General features: G+C 50.4%; 1 protein-coding gene across 2 annotated transcripts in view; it reads left to right on the forward strand.

Annotated features, from left to right (window-relative positions):
- The first annotated feature begins 10967 nt into the window (after nucleotides 1–10967).
- The window catches only part of CUEDC1 (CUE domain containing 1), a 74544-nt gene continuing 66444 nt past the window's right edge, over nucleotides 10968–19067 (forward strand). The window contains exon 1 of one of the 2 annotated variants that reach the window (XM_036341223.1): nucleotides 10968–11075. The gene's annotated coding sequence lies outside the window, so the exon portion shown is untranslated. The remainder of the gene's footprint in view (nucleotides 11076–19067) is intronic. The other variant, XM_036341222.1, reaches the window with a different exon arrangement.

Here is a 19067-nt window from a genome sequence, read left to right on the forward strand (position 1 = left end):
CACTTCAGATTCTGTATCACCACTGACTTGCATCATAATTTCAGAAATTTCTTCATCCCTGATTATCTCGACATCTCACTTCCAACACCTCAATATCTCTTTGAAGAGTGCATAAAATAAGAACTTAAAATCGCTATCCTTATAGAAGTAAATTCTTTCTGATGTATGTAGCTGCCAACTATGCAGGAAGAATTCTCCGGGATATTTAGGTAAATTCACATTGTTTATGGAGTTTTCTCAAAGTGAAGTCACCTGCATTTGACTGCCTCAGCTGTTACCTGAATGCCACTTTTTCCTAAAGACACCTATAAAGAGCCTGGAACAAGAACTGCTAGGCTAAAGATGGGCATTTGAGGACTATATTCTGTTCTGCAGGTGAGCTATTCCTTTGTCGTGGCAGCTGAAAAGGGCGAGAAGACCAAGAGAATGGTCCAGCAGCTCTGTCTGGCCGTGAGTGCTCAGGTCCAATGCTGGGAGCAGATGTGTCAATTCAAGGGGAGGCAGCCTTGGAGACTGGGATGGGAAGCTAATTCGTTTGTCAGTCTTAGGGGGACTAGGAACCACCAAAGCCACAAACTACAGCGTCAGCCGAAATGCACTCAGATCTGGCTTGAAGAAGCTTGGGTCCCCAAGGTCCCTAGCTGCTCATGAGCCAAGAAATTCCTAGCTTTGAAAATGGTGGGTAAAGAGCCAGAGAGAAATCACCTGTGTTTATGGGGGCAGAGGGAGCAGGGAAAGAGGGAAGTTGGGAAGAGGCCCAGGAAAGGAAGAGATTTTGGAGAAAATATCCTTGTATTTCCTGTGGTGTAACCCCCATGCTGACGCCCTTCCCTCCTCTCGGTGCATCCGCCCTGTGCTGGACACGATTACTCAGAGGACTCCAGGCTGCTAGTCCGAGCCAGCTGTAATAACTTCAGCTTCAGTCAATGGGCGGGAGAAAAGATGTGTTCTTCTTAGCCAGAAGAAGGACACTATCAATAGCTGAAGAAACAGGTAAGATTCAGGTGATTAGTAGGAAATCGCCCCTTTGGTGGGGACCCATGAACCCCTTCCAGCTAAAGAGGTAGGGGCTCCCCTTCCTGGAATCTCGGAGCTTCATCCCAAGAGAGTGGGCCTTGGTTCCCTGGTGGCCTGTCTAAGGGAAGTTCTGCAACTTTGTCAACCCTAGAAGCTCTGTGGCTGTCGGGGATCTCGGAGGGAGAAGAAAGGGACAGGTTGGGGAAAGAGAGAGAGAAAGGAGACACAGGGTCTTTGTATATGCTGTTCCCTAAGCCTAGAATGACCTCCAACACATTTTCTCCATAGTGAACCCCTAGATGTCCTGCAAAGTCCAATTTAAATGTTGATCCCTCTGAGACTTTCCCCATAACTTTAGGCAGTTGGTTGATTCCTCCTTGAGGAGTTAGTAGATATCCAAATAAAATGGCAGTCCAGCAGCCCCAGAAGGGAGGCTAGTTTCTAAGTTGGACTATACTAGTTCCAAATGTTTAGCCACATCCCGTAAATCTCTGGTTCCAAATTAATGGGGCCATAGCAGCCTGTGGTTTTTACTGACTTTCCTTCAGGAAGCTTGAAACACAACAAGATCCAAGCACCAAGGCCAGATATAGCAGCAACAGGTCTGGGAGGACCCCCCAGAGTACCTAGGGTGGGACCGGGCATAAGGGCCAGCCAGCTAGGAGGTGCTCCGATACACGGTTGGAATCGAGAGCAGAGGCTTGGAATCAGACAGGCCTGGGTGTAAATCCAGGCTCTATCACCTGGAGCTGTGTGACTTGGCAAGATACATAACCTCTCTGGCCTCCGTTTCCTCGGCTATAAAGCAAGAATGATAATGGTCCCAACCTAGTAAAGTTTTTGAGAATCTAGGTCATAGAAAGTGCTTAGCACAGAGCCTAGTGTGGAGAAAGGAGCTGCAGATTCAATATACCCCACCTCCATCTGGTCCTCCTAGTTCCTATCTCAGTAAGAGCAACCATCGTTTGGCTCAGAGGCACCAACTACTTTCTCTGAAAGACCTGCAAAGGAACCGAATGCCTTCCTGCATGCTTCCCCACCTCACACTGAGATTTTGAGGATGGGTGTCCAGCATGGGAACCAGATCCTCATCTCAGGAATGAGAAAGTTAGATGGAAGACACATCCCAGTCCTGGCTGGTGTGGCTCAGTTGGTAGGAGTGTCCTCCCCTACACCAAAAGGTTTGATTCCAGGGCACATACCTAGGTTGATGCCTGGCGAGTTTCCCGGCCCAGGCATGTGTGGGAGGCAACCAATTGATTCTCATTCTTCTCTTTCTCCTCTCTCCTCTTTCCCCTCTCCCCCCTCATTTCCTCCTCTAAAAAAAACAATGAAAATGTCCTTAGGTGAGGATTTAAATAAAAAACACCACCACCACCACATATCTCAAAGGCAGCTGGCCAGAGATGTGGCAGCAAGGGTTCAGATTAGACGTAGGGAAGAACTGCCAAGCTGCGAGACCTGGAGAAGGTGCCTATCTGAGGATGGTGCACCCTGCTTCAGACAAGTCGTTTCTTCCAGCTTCATTCCCCCACATGCGCTGTATCCAGAGAAGGCACCTGCACTGCTTCCCTCTGCAATCTCGCCATCCTCTCAGGAAGTTAGCTCTTAGGGCTTGCTGCAAGCCTGGCACAGGCCTGACCTCCTGCCTTGCCGAGAGCACAGGGAGCGCCACCACCTACCTAGGCGGGATGGGAACCTCCAACCTTTAGCCTCATCTACTTTGCCGCCTCCGGTTCGCGATTCCCCCCCAGGGTAGGCTCGAGTTAGAGCTGGACGCGTAGGGACCTCAGCAAACGAAAAATTCCGGGCGTGATGGCCCCGCCCCGACTAGAGCATTGGCGAGCTGTGATTGGTCGATATCTCCTGTGTTCTGATTGGTCGGGTGAGCATTGCTAGCCTCCCGCTGAAGTTTCCATCTCGAATGCGGCTTTACTTTCTAAACTCTGCACAATATTTTTGCGTATTCTATGTAAACAGATAAAATTCAGTTCTATGGTATCCACAGATGACGTGCCCCCGAGTACAGTGTTGGCTCTCTGAAGTATAGCCGAATCTGTCAGCTTATTGTACCCTATATCAAAATCACGTATGTGTGGGTGAATGGGGAGAGGTTTGTGGGAAGCTGTTGGGGGCTGCGTTTCACATCCCTGGGAGAGCCCACAGTTGCCTTTCAGAAGACCCACTTTTGCTAGAATCTGTCCTTTCTGTCATCTACACTTATACAGTATTTCACATTCCCTTGCTGTTCCACATGCTAGGAATGCCTTTTCATTCACCTTCTTCTTCTTCTTCTTCTTCTTCTTCTTCTTCTTCTTCTTCTTCTTCTTCTTCTTCTTCTTCTTCTTCTTCTTCTTCTTCTTCTCCTTCTTCTTCTTCTTTTTTTAATGTGGTTAAATGCTCCTGCTCCATAGGATCCTCTGGAGGAAAAGCTAATTGCAGGGTTTGGGCAGGAAAAACACAAAGTGAAAAACTTTTTATTTGGAAATAATTGCAAAGTTACAAAAAGTTGCAAAGATGAAAAAATCGTACAAGAAACACTTCTATACCCTTTAGCCAGATTCAGTTATTGTTAACATTTTATCCCTTGCTTGATCACATATGAGCTCTCCCTCTCTATCTTTCTATATTTCCCCCCTGAACCATTTCAGGGTTTTATACATAACCCTTACCACTAAGTATTTTTGTGTGTATTTCCTAAAAATAGAGATATGTTCTTACACCACAGCCCGGTTATGAACTTTATACATTTACATTTGTATGATACTTTTATTTATTCTAGCATCCATATTCTAATTTTGTGAGTTGATCTAATTTTCTTCTCTCCAGTACATGGTCTAGCATTGCATTTGCTTTAGTCTCTTGGAACATTCACATAGCTGGCTTTTTAAAAATTAAAATTTTCTTTAAAAAAATAGAATATTTTTCATTTTGTGTTTGTCTGATGTTTCCCCATGATTAAAGTGAGATTATGCATTCTCAGCTGGAAAACTGCTGAGGCAATGTGTCTGCAGGATATCATATCTGGAGGCACAGATGTTCCCCTATCACTTGTAAATGATGCTAATTTAGATCACCCAGTCTAGGTGTTGCCCAATTTCTCTATTGTATAGTTACCCCCCTCTCCCCCCACCCCTGGAAAACTAATAAGAAGTCTTAAAATACTTTTAAGGCCATTCAAATATCTTACTCCCCATCAAAATTTCCCCCTAGATTTAGTATCCATTGGTGATCTAATGCAATCTTTACCATGATGGTGAAAAGGTCTCATTGCACAAGAAAGTAAGGGTGGGAATGTATTAGAGGAACACGGGAGCCAGCAAGGGAGCAAGTGGCCAGATCTGGAACAATCTAAGCATCAAAAGAAATCACGATGATAATAAATTATAAGCTACTGAAGGAAAGTAATAATCCACGAATACATAAATAAATGAATGACTGTAATTTTCCTCCTCCTTTCAGTCTCAGGTCAGCCTTCTGGTGACCTAGCCCTGCAGTGGTAGCTGTACCCCTCTATGCTATTATACTAGCTGCGTCTCAACTCTGACCAGCCCCCATCATGTGACACTTCCCTGACTAGGGAATGGAGCTTCACTGAGCCCTGAATCTACCTTCCCCGGCCCCGAAGGGAGCAAGCCCTATAGGCTCAAGTGTGAGACCTGGGGCTGAGGCTCTGGACCCCGAGAACCCAGTCCTGTCATAGCCTCAGGCTCCTCTTGCCCCACCAGGCTCAGTCCTCCTCAGGGAGAGAGATCTGTTTTCTCTATTAGAGACACATCCAGTATGTGAAAGTTCCCTCAAAGACATCACTCAGTTCTCTGGGTCCTTTGTCTACCACCCTCACCCTGGAACTGGCTACCAGGCAGTCCCAGGGATGCTCTTCTGCCAAAGAATAAGATACTTGGCCATTTCCAATAGTGCCCTGAGCCCCACTCAGGGACCAGTCCAATGAGGTCGTACTGGCTTCCTCTCCTTCCTTCCCTAGCCGTTTACTGACCCGCAAAGGGGTCCTCCCTCTAAACAGGAAGGAGCCCTCCCAGTACACCCAAGCCCAGAGGCTTCTCCACCTGTGGCCTTGCTCCCTAAGTCCCCCTCGGGAATATTTATCCTGCCCCACCCCAACCTCCTCCATGGATCTTCATTCCTGAAAAGAACCAGATCTGAACATCTGGACCAAATTAATTCCAGACAGTCCTCCCTGGAATGATAAAAATGACAATAAATAAAACAGGCATCATTCATTAAGTGTATTAGAGTGAGGAGGAGTGGACACTGCAGCCAAACCGCCCAAGTTCCTACCCTGGCTCTTCGAAGGAACTTGGGCCTCAGTTTCCTATGTGTAGACAAGGCCTTTTGGTAGCACCTACCACAGGGTCAGTGAGGAATAAATGAATTAACAATGTAAATATTACGAGCATATTGTGAGCATTGTGTGTTAGAATCATGGGTTGGGTATGTTGTGTTTTTTTTTTTAAATATATTCCTATTGATTTCAGAGAGGAAGAGAAAGGGGGAGAGAGAGAGAAACATCAATGATGAGAGAGAATCATTGATTAGCTGCCTCTTGCACACCCCACATTGGGGATCGAGCCTTGAAACCTGGGCATGTTCCCTGACCCAGAACCAAACTGTGACCTCCTGGTTCATAGGTCAATGCTCAGCCACTGAGCCACGCCAGCCAGGCATGCGCTGGGTTTGTAGCTTGTTCTACCACTTATTGTCGGGCCTTGGGCAAGATTTTTGAGCTCTCTGCATTTCAGTTTCCACAGACTGACGCTCTATCCACTGAGCCAAACCGGCCAGGCTTATCATTTTCTATTATTTTTTTTTATCTAGTGAGGAGAAAGGTAAATGATTCTTATCATCATTTTAGAGAGGAGGAGACGGAAACTCAGAGAGGCCCAGGGGTTCACGAAAAGTCCCCCAGATTGTAAGCGGGTGTAGCAGGGGTTTAGTCATCTGCTGGCCCGACTGGCATTTAGCCACTACACTATACATACTGGGCAGAGGGGGTTTAGGAGGAGCTAAACTCTGCTGCTCCAAGCTGGGCTTGAACCTTTAAACCTCTGTGGATTATTTGTAGCGAATGCTTAACTCCAGGCTGGCTTCCCCCAGGAGCTGGTCAGGTGCAGCAGCAAGAGAGCTTACTGCCTCAACTCTAGGCGTTGTCAGGAAAGTCAAAGTTAATGTTAATATTCTATGAAATTCAGGTTGGAGCCTGCAAATACTCCTTCTTTGCAGACCCCTTAGTTTGGTGATCCAGGCCACTCATGGTCACAGCCGCCTTGCCTTTCCAGCCTCATCTTGCTGTCTGAGCCCCCTACTCCCACTGCTGCCATCCACCCCACACTCTGGCCACAGTGGATATTCACCCACATCTAAGCATGCCGTAGCTTTTGCTGTGCCCCAGATGGGAATGCCCTTCACCCCAGCGAAAGGGTTCATCTCTCAAGGCACAGCTCAAAAGCAAGCTGTTCAAAGGTGCCCTCTCTGACCCCGCCACCCATGAGAATTAACCACTTCCTCCCTGGAGCCCTCTGCATACACCTTGATTTCAGTAACTGTCACACTCAGCCTTGTATTACCTGCTAGCTGTTCCACATCTCCCTTCCCCTTAGACTTGGGGGACGAAGAGGAGTACATATTGTTCATCTTTGGGGATGGTCATGGAACTGGACCGAAATAGCCCAAGTTAAGCATAATCATGGAGGAAAGTTAGTTATGTTTAACTTCCTTCTAATCATATAGATCTTGAAGGCTAAATGTAGGCACATATATACACACACCATTTAAAGCAAGCATGTCAAACTCGTGGCCCGTGGGCTGCATGCCTCGTTTATTTGGCCCGTGTTAGCTTTTGAGTTTGACATGCTTGATTTAAAGGAATGTTATGGCCAATGGAGGAAATTTGAAAGAAATCTGGAAAAATACTAATAACAAAATAAAAGTTATCTATAAAAACACTCATCTAACAATTGTTAACATGTTGGCATATTTTCTTCTATGTTTATAACTAAATAAAAATAAATTGGCTCATATTGCATATGTACTGGTTTATAGCCTCCCTTTCTCATAACATCGTAACATTTTTATAGGCATTAAATATACTTTAAAAGCAAGTTTAGTGGTTACATGGAATTCCATTTATCTGTGCCTGCTCTCCACCTCACCACCTTGTACAAGACCAGCGGGTGGCCTCTGTACAGAGGGCAGGACCCCTGGAGCCTCACAAAGGATTACCAGTGCAGGGAAGACACGTGGTTTCTGAGGACAAGCCAGGCATATCTCGCCCACCTGTCAGAAGTCAGCCCTTCGGCAAATATTGACTCACTCCTGGGCCAGCTAGGCCTTGGGCTGGGAGGTTCAGGCGCTGAGAGAGAAGACAGCCCCTACCTCCCTGGCACACACAGAGACCAGCCACAACACCATGTGCTGTATAGATAGGCTGGCCGGATGGACAAAGGGACTGCAAGAAGGCAGTTTGTTATGCAAGAATAGAAAGGTCCGAAGAAAGTGCCACAGGCATGACATTGGCACCCACTCTGGGAAGGGGTGAGGGCTCCAGAGAGCCTTCTCTAAAATGGGGTGGAGATTGGCAATCCCACAGGCATCCATCTAGTTATTGTCCCAGAAGGGGGTCACTTTTTTGGGGGGGTCACTGCTTTCACCTTCACCCATGTTTTCTTTCAAAACCCCCAAGTAATAGCACCAATTTTTTAAAAAAATATATTTCTTTATTGATTTCAGAGAGGAAGGGAGAAGGAGAGAGAGATAGAAACATCAATGATGAGAGAGAATCATTGATTGACTGCCTCCTGCACACCCCTCACTGGGGAACGAGCCCGCAACCCAGGCATGTGCCCTTGGCCGGAATCGAACCTGGGACCCTTCAGTCCGCAGGCTGACGCTCTATCCACTGAGCCAAGCCAGCCAGGGCAATTTTTTTCAAAGTTTCCTCAGTTTCTCGGTCAATTCAGTGAGACTGGAGAAAGGAATAGGGTTACCCTAACTGTCTGGATGTCTACCCCACTTTCTTTTCCACCTTGGGTCTTGTTAAACTGCCTTTTGTGGTTGGAGGAGGAGAGGAGGTCACCTGGGGCTGGGACAATGTGGCTAGTTCTTAAGCTTCAGGCGCATGCTCTTGTGTACCATTTGTTAACAATTGTTGGATGAGTGAAGGAGGAATACATGGAACTTGGTAACCAGTAGAATCAAGGGAAAGGGACAGGAGGACTAAGGTTTCCAGCTGCTAAGCCAGAGGATGAGGAGGAGACTTGGGGAGGGAAGGGCTGTGAGCTGGAGTTCACTTTTAGTCTCTGCAGTGAGGGGTCTGAAGAACCTGCAGGGGAAGAGCCTCTGGAGGCCCCTGTGCGTGAGGGGCTGGCACGCAGGAGGGCGGTCTGGCCTGGGACCCTGGAGAACTCAGCTCCGAGGCCCTGGTGGGAGGTAGGGAGGTTACCCAGGGGTCTCAAAGGCAGGAAAGGGGTCTGAAGAAAGCTTCTAGGAAGACGGCTCTGAAAGGAAGAGTTCTTCAAGGAAGAGCGTCCATTACAGTGACTGGTTTCATTTGGTAACTGTATCAGTAATGAACTAAATGCTTTTATGAGCGCTCAGAGTGGAGTACAAACATCTCCATGTTTGCAGATGCCTTTTCCTGGCCCCGGAAATGCCAAGGTGACCGGGAAGATGATGCCAGTAAGCAGAAAAGGGGCAGATGAACTGCCCTGTGGGCAAGTGTAAGGTGGCACACATGATAACTTCATCTAGACGGCCAGCAGGCAGGACAAATCCTGAGCTCTCAGTCACAATCTCAGGACAGCAGCCAGGAGTCAGCATGGAGGCATGGGCCAGTTCCTCTAGATCAGTGGTTCTCAACCTTGGCTGCACATTAGAATCACCTGGCAATCTTTTTAAAACCCTGATTTCTGGGCCTCATCCTCCGGAAATTCTGTTTCTTTGTTACTAATGTTGTGGCCTCACCCCATAACAAAGAAACAGAATTTTCGGAGGATGTGGCCCAGAAATCAGGATTTAAAAAAGATTCCCCGGTGATTCTAATGTGCAGCCAAGGTTGAGAACCACTGATCTAGAGGAACTGGCCCATGCCTCCATGCTGACTCCCCGGTGATTCTAATGTGCAGCCAAGGTTGAGAACCACTGCTCTAGAGGAACTGGCCCATGCCTCCATGCTGACTCCCCGGTGATTCTAATGTGCAGCCAAGGTTGAGAACCACTGCCCTAGAGGAACTGGCCCATGCCTCCATGCTGACTCCCCGGTGATTCTAATGTGCAGCCAAGGTTGAGAACCACTGCTCTAGAGGAACTGGCCCATGCCTCCATGCTGACTCCCCGGTGATTCCAATATGCAGCCAAGGTTGAGAACCACTGCTCTAGATGAAAAATCTTTAACCGGGGGTTGATGGGATCACTCCTGGGGTTTCAAGTGAAGGAGCATGGGGAGAAGGGATGGGAGAGAGGAGGTGGCCGGAGGGGTCTGGGACCCAGTCCTGGAACTCCACTCAACATACTAACCTCTTGTGGGGTCTCCCGAAGGAGGGTACGGTTCTGAGGTTTCTCCCCCTCTCAGGTTCCCAATTTGCTTAAGAAAGTTTCCCTTGGCATGCAAATGAGGGGAACACGTTGGTGTCTGGGCGCTTTGGTTTGTGGTTTTTACCATCAGCTGTCGCTGAGGAACGTTGATGTCTCTCAGCGGAGCTAGGGGACTGTAAGCCCTCAGAGGTGGAGGGGACAGGGGATCCTCCTTGGTTGGGGTCTGGGCCAGATTGGTCAGTGGGTCTCTAAGGCAGGCTTGTCCAGGAGGGCAGAGCTGGAACTGCGTTCTGGCCGTCCCCCTCCTCAGATCCCCTTCAGTGGTCGGCAAACTCATTAGTCAACAGAGCCAAATATCAACAGTACAACGATTGAAATTTCTTTAGAGAGCCAAATTTTTTAAACTTAAACTATATAGGTAGGTACATTGTTATTAACTTAATTAGGGTACGCCTAAGGCTTAGGAAGAGCCACACTCAAGGGGCCAAAGAGCCGCATGTGGTTCCGGAGACGGTAGGGCCTAGGTAGCTCCTCTTCCCACCAGCTGCTTGGTGATCACCACCTGCCCCACCCTACCAACCCCCGAAGTGGAGTTTGAAACCAAACCACATGGAAAAATATCAGCCAAAGTTGAGTTCCCATTTATTGACAAGGTCTGTGGGAAATCTTCGCAGGTCTCAGAAACCCCTGAGATGGCCAGGGATGTTGAGGAGGAGATGGGGAGATGGCAGGTGGTAGCCGATGGGTGAGTGGGGAATAGTCTCTGATTTCCCGACCTCCTTCCACCATCTCCTCTGACCTCGGCATTTAATTTTGTTTCCTTTCCCGAGCCCTAACTTCCCGGCGGCCGTCCCGCTCCCACCCCCCAGCTGTCCCAGGCCCCGGGTGTGGGTCCACATCCCGAACCTTCTCGGGGCAGCCCTGCTCTTCGGTTCCCCTCGGAGCTAAGGTCTCGGGTCTCCCCGCCCCATCCTCTCCCGGATGCGCCTTCCCGGCGCCTGTCCCGGAGCCTGGAGAGGCAGGACGCCCCGCACCAGCTTCGCCCGGGATCCCCAGGCTCCTGGCTCGTGCCATCCTGCCCCTCAGCCCGGGAGTCACCGCGGCTGGGGCGAGGGCAGAGGGCAAGGCGAGGATTTCCTGATCTTCACCCGCCGACCCCCGCGCCCGCCCCCGCGTGGCTCCCCGGCTGCACGCCCGTGCCTGCGGCCCTGCGCTCCAGAAAGGGATCGGGCGTCGGAGAGGGTCTGGGGGCTCCGCCACGGGCCCCCACCCCGCCGCAGCCCCGCTCCTCCCCGCGCGGCCCCACTTGTGGCCCCGCCGGCAGGCGCGCGAGGACAGCTGCATTTCTCGCCGCCCGCCGCTAGGAAGCTGGCCTCGCCTCGCTTTCTCCGCCTCCCGCGCCCCAGCCGCGCCGCCGCGCCGGGCCCGCCGCCGCGGGATCGCCGCCCCTCCCCCAGCCCGCCGGCCCCACCGGCCCGCGGGGCGCGGACGCGCGTGGCGGCTGCTCGGTAAGACCTCCCGCTCGTCCCCGGGCGCGGCCGTCGCTGGCCGCCCCTTGCGCCATCCCGGGCTCGGCCCCGGCCCGGCGGCCCCACCTTCTCGGGCACCGATCGCGATCGCCGAGCCCCCGCCGGGAGGGCCGGGCCGGCGCGAGTTTGATTCCCCGCGTTGTCGCCGCGGCTTCCCCGGAGCTCTCGCCGCTCGGCCGCGTGCGGCAGGGCTCGGCCTCGCTTCCCTCCCGAGCCCCCACCTCCTTCCCGGCCGTGGGCGCGCGGGGCGCGCGGGCATCGGGGACTGGGAGCGGGGCGCACGATGGAGGGGTGGGCGCGGGCGGGCGGCGCCGGGCAGGGCAGCGAGGCCTCCCCCAGCAGGCGCCGCCCGGAGTCCCTTACGCGGCCGCTCCCCCTTTTGTGTGCGCGCCCCTCCCCGCGTTGCCCCGGGCTGGGGGCGCTGGCAGGTTGGTGACGGCTGGCCGGGGCGCCGGCTGGGGGCAGAGCTCCTTTTAGGAGGATGGGAGGTTCACTTCCTGCCCCCGCCGATGTCACAGGTCTCCCCAGCCTGGTCTGGTCCCACCCGGTCCCCTGGGAGCTGCACCTCCCGGCGTCCTGGCTGGGGAAAGTTCAGAAAGCACTGTCCCCGCCCCTGCTCCCCGCCCCTGGGCTCTGTGTCCCGGGCTCTAAGATCTGGGGTGTGTGTTGGCCGGGGCGGGGGCGGGGGGGGGGGGAGGTGAGGAGTGGGGGGTGAGGAGTGGGGAGGGGGTGTTGCCTCAATTCATTCTTTCCTCTTCATGTTCTCCTGGCATGGTTGCCTTACGCCTAGGGATGGCTTGCCCATTTCTTTTCCCCTTAAAAGAAGTTTTAGCTCCAAGAAATGGATACTGAAATTAAATTCCTGGAGAGGAGTTTGTTTTAGGGGGAGAGAGGTTTTAGATTTTTCTTTCCTCCTTTTTTTGGGGTGAGAGTGGAGTGTGAGGGGAATGACAGGGCGTTTAGAAATAAGGTGGAGTAGAGGTGACACAGGATCAGGAAGACCATCCATCGCATTCCACACCTGACTCTCAGGCAGGAACATCAGCAAAGATGCTGGCTGATGGGGTGCGGGAACAAGCCTTCCTGTTGGTTACCCTGCCACACCCTGGACCGCCTGGCCCAAGAGAAAGGACTCAGGAAGATTTTCTGGCCGTTCATTGCTTTTCTTTGCCCAGCATGCTCATCTTTAGAGCCTGGGCGGGGTTAGCGAGGTGTGCCGAAGGAAGGGCGGGACCCCAGGACCTCCCTCGGGGAGGAAGTCATCTCATGAGATTTGGCTCCTGTGGGATTAAGTCGGGCTCTCTATGCTGCTGGGACCTCTTTGAATGGAGAGTGGCATCTCTGGGATGGAGAGAGAAACCTGGTGCAGGTCACCAGGAAGCTGAAGGCTGTGCGCAGGAGGGTTGTGTTTGAAACGCCCTGTCTACTTTTTGCAGCTGGAAGGGGCAGGAGACAAGAGAACAGGAGTGATGCCACGGGCCTGGGCACATCCTTGAGTTGGAGAGAGACCTTGGATGGCTAGCTAGGATGGCCTAGGGATGATGAATAGGGAGGAACATGGGCCCCTTTGAGAATCAGATAAAACTTCTAACTCCTTCCCACCCTTCCGCCCCCAACAACGTGCACATGTGCAGGGACACATTCTGTGTGCGATATCAGAGGGTTACTATGCCCGATAGAACTGGGACCCTATGAAGATCCCTGATCTAGAGTCTGTGGTCTAGCCTCGGCCATCAGAACAGTTCCCTCCTTTGTGGCCGGGTTGTGAAGAGTAGACCTGTCAGGTGGTCTTTTCTCATGACCTGCTCATGCCCCTTTGGGCTTGGGGCCATGGAAACCTGTAAACTCGGGACCAGATGCTAGCTCCCTCACAGCTAGCCAGAGGATGGGACAGATGGGGGCCCTTCTCCAGGGATGATTTTGCTGTCTCTGTGGTGGGAAGGCTCTGGGTACTGGGCCGGGCCACAGGGCTATTAGATTAGAGGTGAATACGGGATGTTAAGGGATGGGGATGCTGGTATTTCAACTGCGTATAGGAGCCAGGTGCTTGAGGAGCCCCAGCTCATCCTCAGGAAAATGGGGGTGAGGTGGGAGAATGTGCTTCGGTGGAATTCAATGTGAAAGATGCTCCTCCTGAGGAGACCGGGGTAGAGCTGTTCAAGACCAGGGCCTACGTAGTGTAGGTTCCTGGGATCCCTCTGGACTGGAAACGGCATGTGCGAGTTGGAGGAGATGGCTGTCCCCATCCCCAATGCATCCCCGAGGAGGCCTGGCCTGTCTTCTGTTTCTCAGCCAAAGCTCACAGGGCCCTGGTGCCGCTCAGGTGTTAGTGGCTTCTCCACTTGCTGGGATCTGGAAGAGCCTTTGGGAGAATCTGCCATCTACGACCTCTTTGCCTTGGTATTGAGAAGCCCTTCTTCTGCTCGCGTGCCCCCAGGCAGCGGTAGCTCATAGGGACTTTGTTGAAACAGCGAGCCCAGTGATTGGCACTCACACTTGTTTCTTCCTTCAGAGCTCCCTGCATTTACTCTCGCTGGTGGATTATTCCCATCTTGGCAATAAGCAACGCAGGCAGGAGTATTCTAGGGCCTGGGAGGCAGGATGCTGGGACGCAGACAGGGATCACCTCCGACTATACCAGGTGGCCTGGAGGAGGCACTGCCTGTTTTGTTGGCTCTTACACTTATGGGAAGTAAGAGCCATAGAGGGCCTTGGAGATGCTGTGATCCAGCGGTCCCTGCCTTGTGACTGGGAAGTTGTCTTGGTGGTAGGTAAAGGTCCGGTGGCAGTGACTAAAGATTCACATTCCTCAGTGGCCAGGACTTTTCTGTCTGCTGCTGCCCTGGCTGCCACAAGTTGGTGAGTTTGTGTTGGCTGACTCAGCGCTTCCCTGATCCCCTCTGCTTCCAGCCTCCCAGTGAGTACCTCTGATGTGTCAGAGCAATATATGGACTCCTCACAATGCAGCCATTGTTGTTTTCTTTAAAACAGGGCTTAATGGTAAATACGATAACAATGCCTGTGAACATAAACTCCCTTTTCATAAAAACTGACCATTTTACTTTTGTTAAATGGCACTAAGTGTAATTTATGGTGGGATAAAAAGTTTCAGCTCCATTGGTCTAACTCCACCCCCAGGAAGCAATCCGGCCACTTTGTGCCCATTCCCACATAGCTTAGTAAAGTGGTCGGCAAACTGCGGCTCGCGAGCCACATGCGGCTCTTTGGCCCCTTGAGTGTGGCTCTTCCACAAAATACCACGTGCAGGCGCACATGTACAGTGTGATTGAAACTTCGTGGCCCATGCGCAGAAGTCGGTATTTTGTGGAAGAGTCACACTCAAGGGGCCAAAGAGCCGCATGTGGCTCGCGAGCCGCAGTTTGCCGACCACTGGAGTGGTTTCGAGTATAGGGTCTGAGGTTACACATCCCCAGTCAGAAGCCCAGCTCTCCATCTTCTCTATGACTCTGTAAGTGCCTCAGTTTCTCAGCTCTAAAAAGAGTGAAAGGAGATCTAACATGTATACAGAGAAAGAGTAAGCATTCTTTTTAAAAAATTGTACCTATTTTTCAATTACAGTTGACATACAATATTATATTAATTTTAGGTACAACATGATGATTGGACATCTGTATAACTTATAAAGTGATCCCCCCAATAAGTCTTGCACCCACCTGACACCATATATAGTTATCAAAATATTATTGACTGTATTCCCTATGCTGTACTAGTTTATAGCTGCCAATTTGCACCCCTTAATCCTTTCGCCTTTGTCACCCAGACCCTCAAATCCCTTCCCATTTGGCAACCAAGAGTGAACATTTTTAAAGTAGACACTACTATGATTATTTCTGCACATGGTGCTAATGTTCTGCCGTTTCTTATTGTTAAGACAAACCTTTGATAAGAACTATAGAGGCTGAGGCTGGCTTTTAGAGGGTGGGATGGGTGGGGTGAGGCTCTTAAATTATGAGCATAAGGGACCGCGCAGTGGGGAACTGGGGAGCCTGAGATGTCAAGGGTGATGGATAGAGAAGTGTAGTTGGAGACAGAATGTCTCAGCATTTGTAGTACTGCTGTGGAACCAACTTTTCTCCCTTTTCTTGGGAGAATTTGCCTTATAAGCTGGTGGAGGTGGGGTGGGGGAGGATCATAATCAATGAGGAAGCGTGAATGACTTTTTAAAAAATATATATATATTTTATTGATTTTTTACAGAGAGGAAGGGAGAGGGATAGAGAGCTAGAAACATCGATGAGAGAGAATCATTGACCAGCTGCCTCCTGCACACCCCCCACTGGGGATGTGCCTGCAACCAAGGTACATGCCCTTGACCGGAATCGAACCCGGGACCCTTCAGTCCCCAGGCCGACGCTCTATCCAGTGAGCCAAACCGGCTAGGGTGAGAATGACTTTTTATGTTAATGCTAACCTTTGTCCTGGAGGAAGAGAGTCTAGTATGTGTGGGGGGCAATATATAGAGAAGAGTTGAAGCTGTAGGTTTAGGGCGGTTCTGTGAAGTAAGAAGCTTGGGAAATGATCTTTCCAACACTCACTGAGCACTTGCTATAGGTCAGACCCTGTTCCAAATGTTTCTCATGGATCAGCTCATTTAATCCTCACATGATCCTCTGAGATGTTATCTCTCTCTCTTTTTTAATTGATTTCAGAGAGGAAGGGAGAGGGAGAGATAGAAACATCAATGATGAGAGAGTATCATTAATCGGCTGCATCCTGCATCACCTCTCCTCCCACTGGGGATCAAGCCTGCAACCCAGGCATGTGCCCTGGTGGGGAATTGAATCGTGACCTCCTGATTCATAGGTCGATGCTCGACCACTGAGCCATTCCAGCTGGGCTATCTCTATTTTTCAGCCAAGACATGGAGACATAAAGAGGTTAAATAACTTGCCCAAGATTGCATGGTTAGAAAGTAGCAGAGCCAGGATTTGAACCTAAGAGGCCCATGCTATAGAGTTTAGATCCTTAGAGAAATTCTTAGAGAGACCCCTACTGACCTGGGGGGAAATTGGAGGGGTTTTATGCTCTGCTTGAAGGACTGCCAATGTTCAAGCATCATTGGAACGTGTCTGGAGGGTTCAAGCTAGCACAGTCTGTTGAGAATCCCTAGCCAAGTGCCAGACACTCTACTAGAGCCTGTCCCTGAGTACCAAGGTTCACTAAGATGTGGTCCTTGTCTGCAGGATGCTTACAGTCCAGCAGGGGAGACAAATACATTAGCCTAGAACTCCAGTTGCCATTGCAAATGCTGCGATGAGGCAAAGCACTGAAGAAAGGGGTGCTTCACCATCTAGAAGAGGAGTTGGGGCAGGGAAGGCTTCCTGGAAGAGGGGCCCTCAAGCTGCTGTGGCCCTGAGCCACCCTCAAGGTGGCTGCTGTTTCTGGGGCTTTTGATCTGGCCATGGAGTGGTGACGTCCTCCTTCTTCTACTCTGTGAACCGGGAGTTTAACTGAAGGTCACATTTTCTGGATCCTGCAACACCTTTGCCAGGATCAGGCAGGGACTGGGAAGTGTGATTGGCTTCCTTGATGTCTTTGTGGTTTTTAATAGTCGCCACCTGCAATGCCTGCAGTGAACTTACTGAAGAAGAAATAAAAAATCTCGTAAGAGTTACCGCTCAGAACACAGTGATTCACTCTTGTTTGCGTACTTAGAAGCAGAACCAGAGGCAAATGAATCCAAGCTGCGGAGGAAGGATTCAAGTAAGGTACGAGGACAACGTTCCAGATAGGATGTGAGAACAAGTGACTCACAGGAGCGGAGGGGAATGGCCCCCCCCGAAGGTCTTTAGAAATGGGAACCAGTTCCATTTGTCTTTGTGGTTTAAGAGGTTTCCTCTGGAGACAGGAAGATGAAATAGAGGCCCCGAGAGGTCTATGTCAGCTTCGTGATAGGAGGGTCAAAGGAGCTGGAATTTTTGAGCTAGAAGGTTGCTGATATCTGGCCTAACTCTTCATTTTACTGTTGAAGTGACTAAAGAATGCCCAGTAACATTGACCAGCTCACCCATTCATTAGTGAGCCAAGACACAAGCCATATCTACCAACCCAGGGAGGGGGTTGCCCTGCACTGGTCCCGGTCAGAGGGCATGCTTCCCGGGAGTGCCCCGCAGCCCTGGAGCCCAACCAAGCTTTGCGAAGAGGTCTGCAGAAAACCTCTAAGTACTGACCGCTTGTCTGGCTGTTGAAACTAGAGAAAGCGTCAGCTCCTATTCAGATGTTCCTGGGAATGGTATGCCCAGCTGGAGCCAGCAGGTCATCTTACTCACCCTGCTGGCCCAGCACCTAGAGGAGCTTCAGGCATATGTGTGGGGCCCCCAGTAACCTTTGTTGAATGAAGGGTAAGTAGCAGACAATGCGAACGCTATTGCTCTTTTACCCTCCACTTGTTGGGCCAATAAATACATTTACCCTTCCAATTCTGTTTCGCTGAAGACCTAAGTATTATCATTATATAATATGCCCCCAGCCACAGAGAAAGGCACCCACCATTGTGCTGGGAGCAGGGGTAATCTACAAAACACGGATTAAGACCTTTCCCAAAATGTACAGTTCTTTGAAAGATCATCATGGGATGACATGTTCATTTATATTGACTTGCTTTATTTGTCCGTTTTAGTTTTGTTGTTGTTCCTTGCACAGAAGTAAAGGCTGCATTTTTCAAATTTAGGACAAGCAGGTGGTATAGCAATCTAAGCTGCATTCAGCAAGGTGGCTGTAGAGACCGCCAAAGAGAACAAGGCTTGCTCTGAGAAGAGGATCTTATTAAGAATGAGCCAAATATGAACTGATGCTGGACAATGAGTTTAAAATATCCGGTGGTGAGCTGTAGTTCCTAGGGTGAATTTAAATCCACTTGTGCAAACTGAAGAGAAGCAACAGCAGACAACACTATGGCCTGAACTCTTGCTTCCTCCTCTAACCCTGTCATCCCCTATTCATTAAGGAAGCGTTTGTCCAGCTGGCGTGGCTCAGTGGTTGAGCATCGACCTTTGAACCAGGAGATCACGGTTCAATTCCCAGTCAGGGCACATGCCCTGGTTTTGGGCTCGATCCCCAGTGTGGGGCGTGCAGCCGATTGATGATTCTCATAATTGATGTTTCTATCTCTCTCTCCCTTTCCCTTCCTCTCTGAAATCAATCGAAATATATTTAAGAAAAGGAAGTATTAGATTCAGGGGGTCACCTACAGAACTCTGTTTCTTTGGGTGACCAGCAAGCTGGATTTGGAACTCTTTTGAGGAGAAGATTCTCTGTGGTTATGTAGGATGATCAGGCATAGGAAATGATGTCACTTTGTTCAGATCTGAGATTAGTTTCGGTTTCAGGCTGTACCAGGAGCTGAGAGAGTGAACTGGGGAGAGTGAGAGGAGTGTGAGCTGGGAGAGAGTTTCACCATTGGCTGTATCAGCTAGTGGCACGGTGGGTGGGCAGGGAACTCCTATGCTGAGCAGGGTGAGCAAGAGGATAAGTCAGAGATGGAGTCAGGGAAGGCAGCCCACTGAGTGTGTGTCTGGAGACTGGGCTGGGTGGTGAGGGAGGGAGTGCATGAAGATACCAGCTAGTTAGGACAAAGCCCTGTGCCAATACAGGGCTACTGAGCCACGGGCTAGGAGGACATAGGGAAGCCGTAAAGCACAGACTACCTGGATGAGGTGAGTTTTCCATGAGCAGGTGGAGACCCAGAGGCAAGCAGAGTGTTAAGTATGGCACAAGGCCTACACTCACCCCCCACTGTGCAGAATTTTCTTGCATTTGACTTTTCTTAAAGAAAAAAAAAAAGGTCAAATTAAGGTTTGAGAGCTGATGATAGTTGAGAACTTGCAGACTTTTGCAAGTCGGTGCATCCTCTAAGAACCTCAAGTGGTCATTTTTCACGAGATGGTTTGGGGCCAGTCTGGCTGTATCACAGGGCGTCATTATCCTAGGAAATCAGCAGTTCTTATCCTC

The sequence above is a fragment of the Myotis myotis genome, unplaced genomic scaffold, assembly GCF_014108235.1.
Source record: "Myotis myotis isolate mMyoMyo1 unplaced genomic scaffold, mMyoMyo1.p scaffold_m19_p_17, whole genome shotgun sequence".
NCBI lineage: Eukaryota > Metazoa > Chordata > Mammalia > Chiroptera > Vespertilionidae > Myotis > Myotis myotis.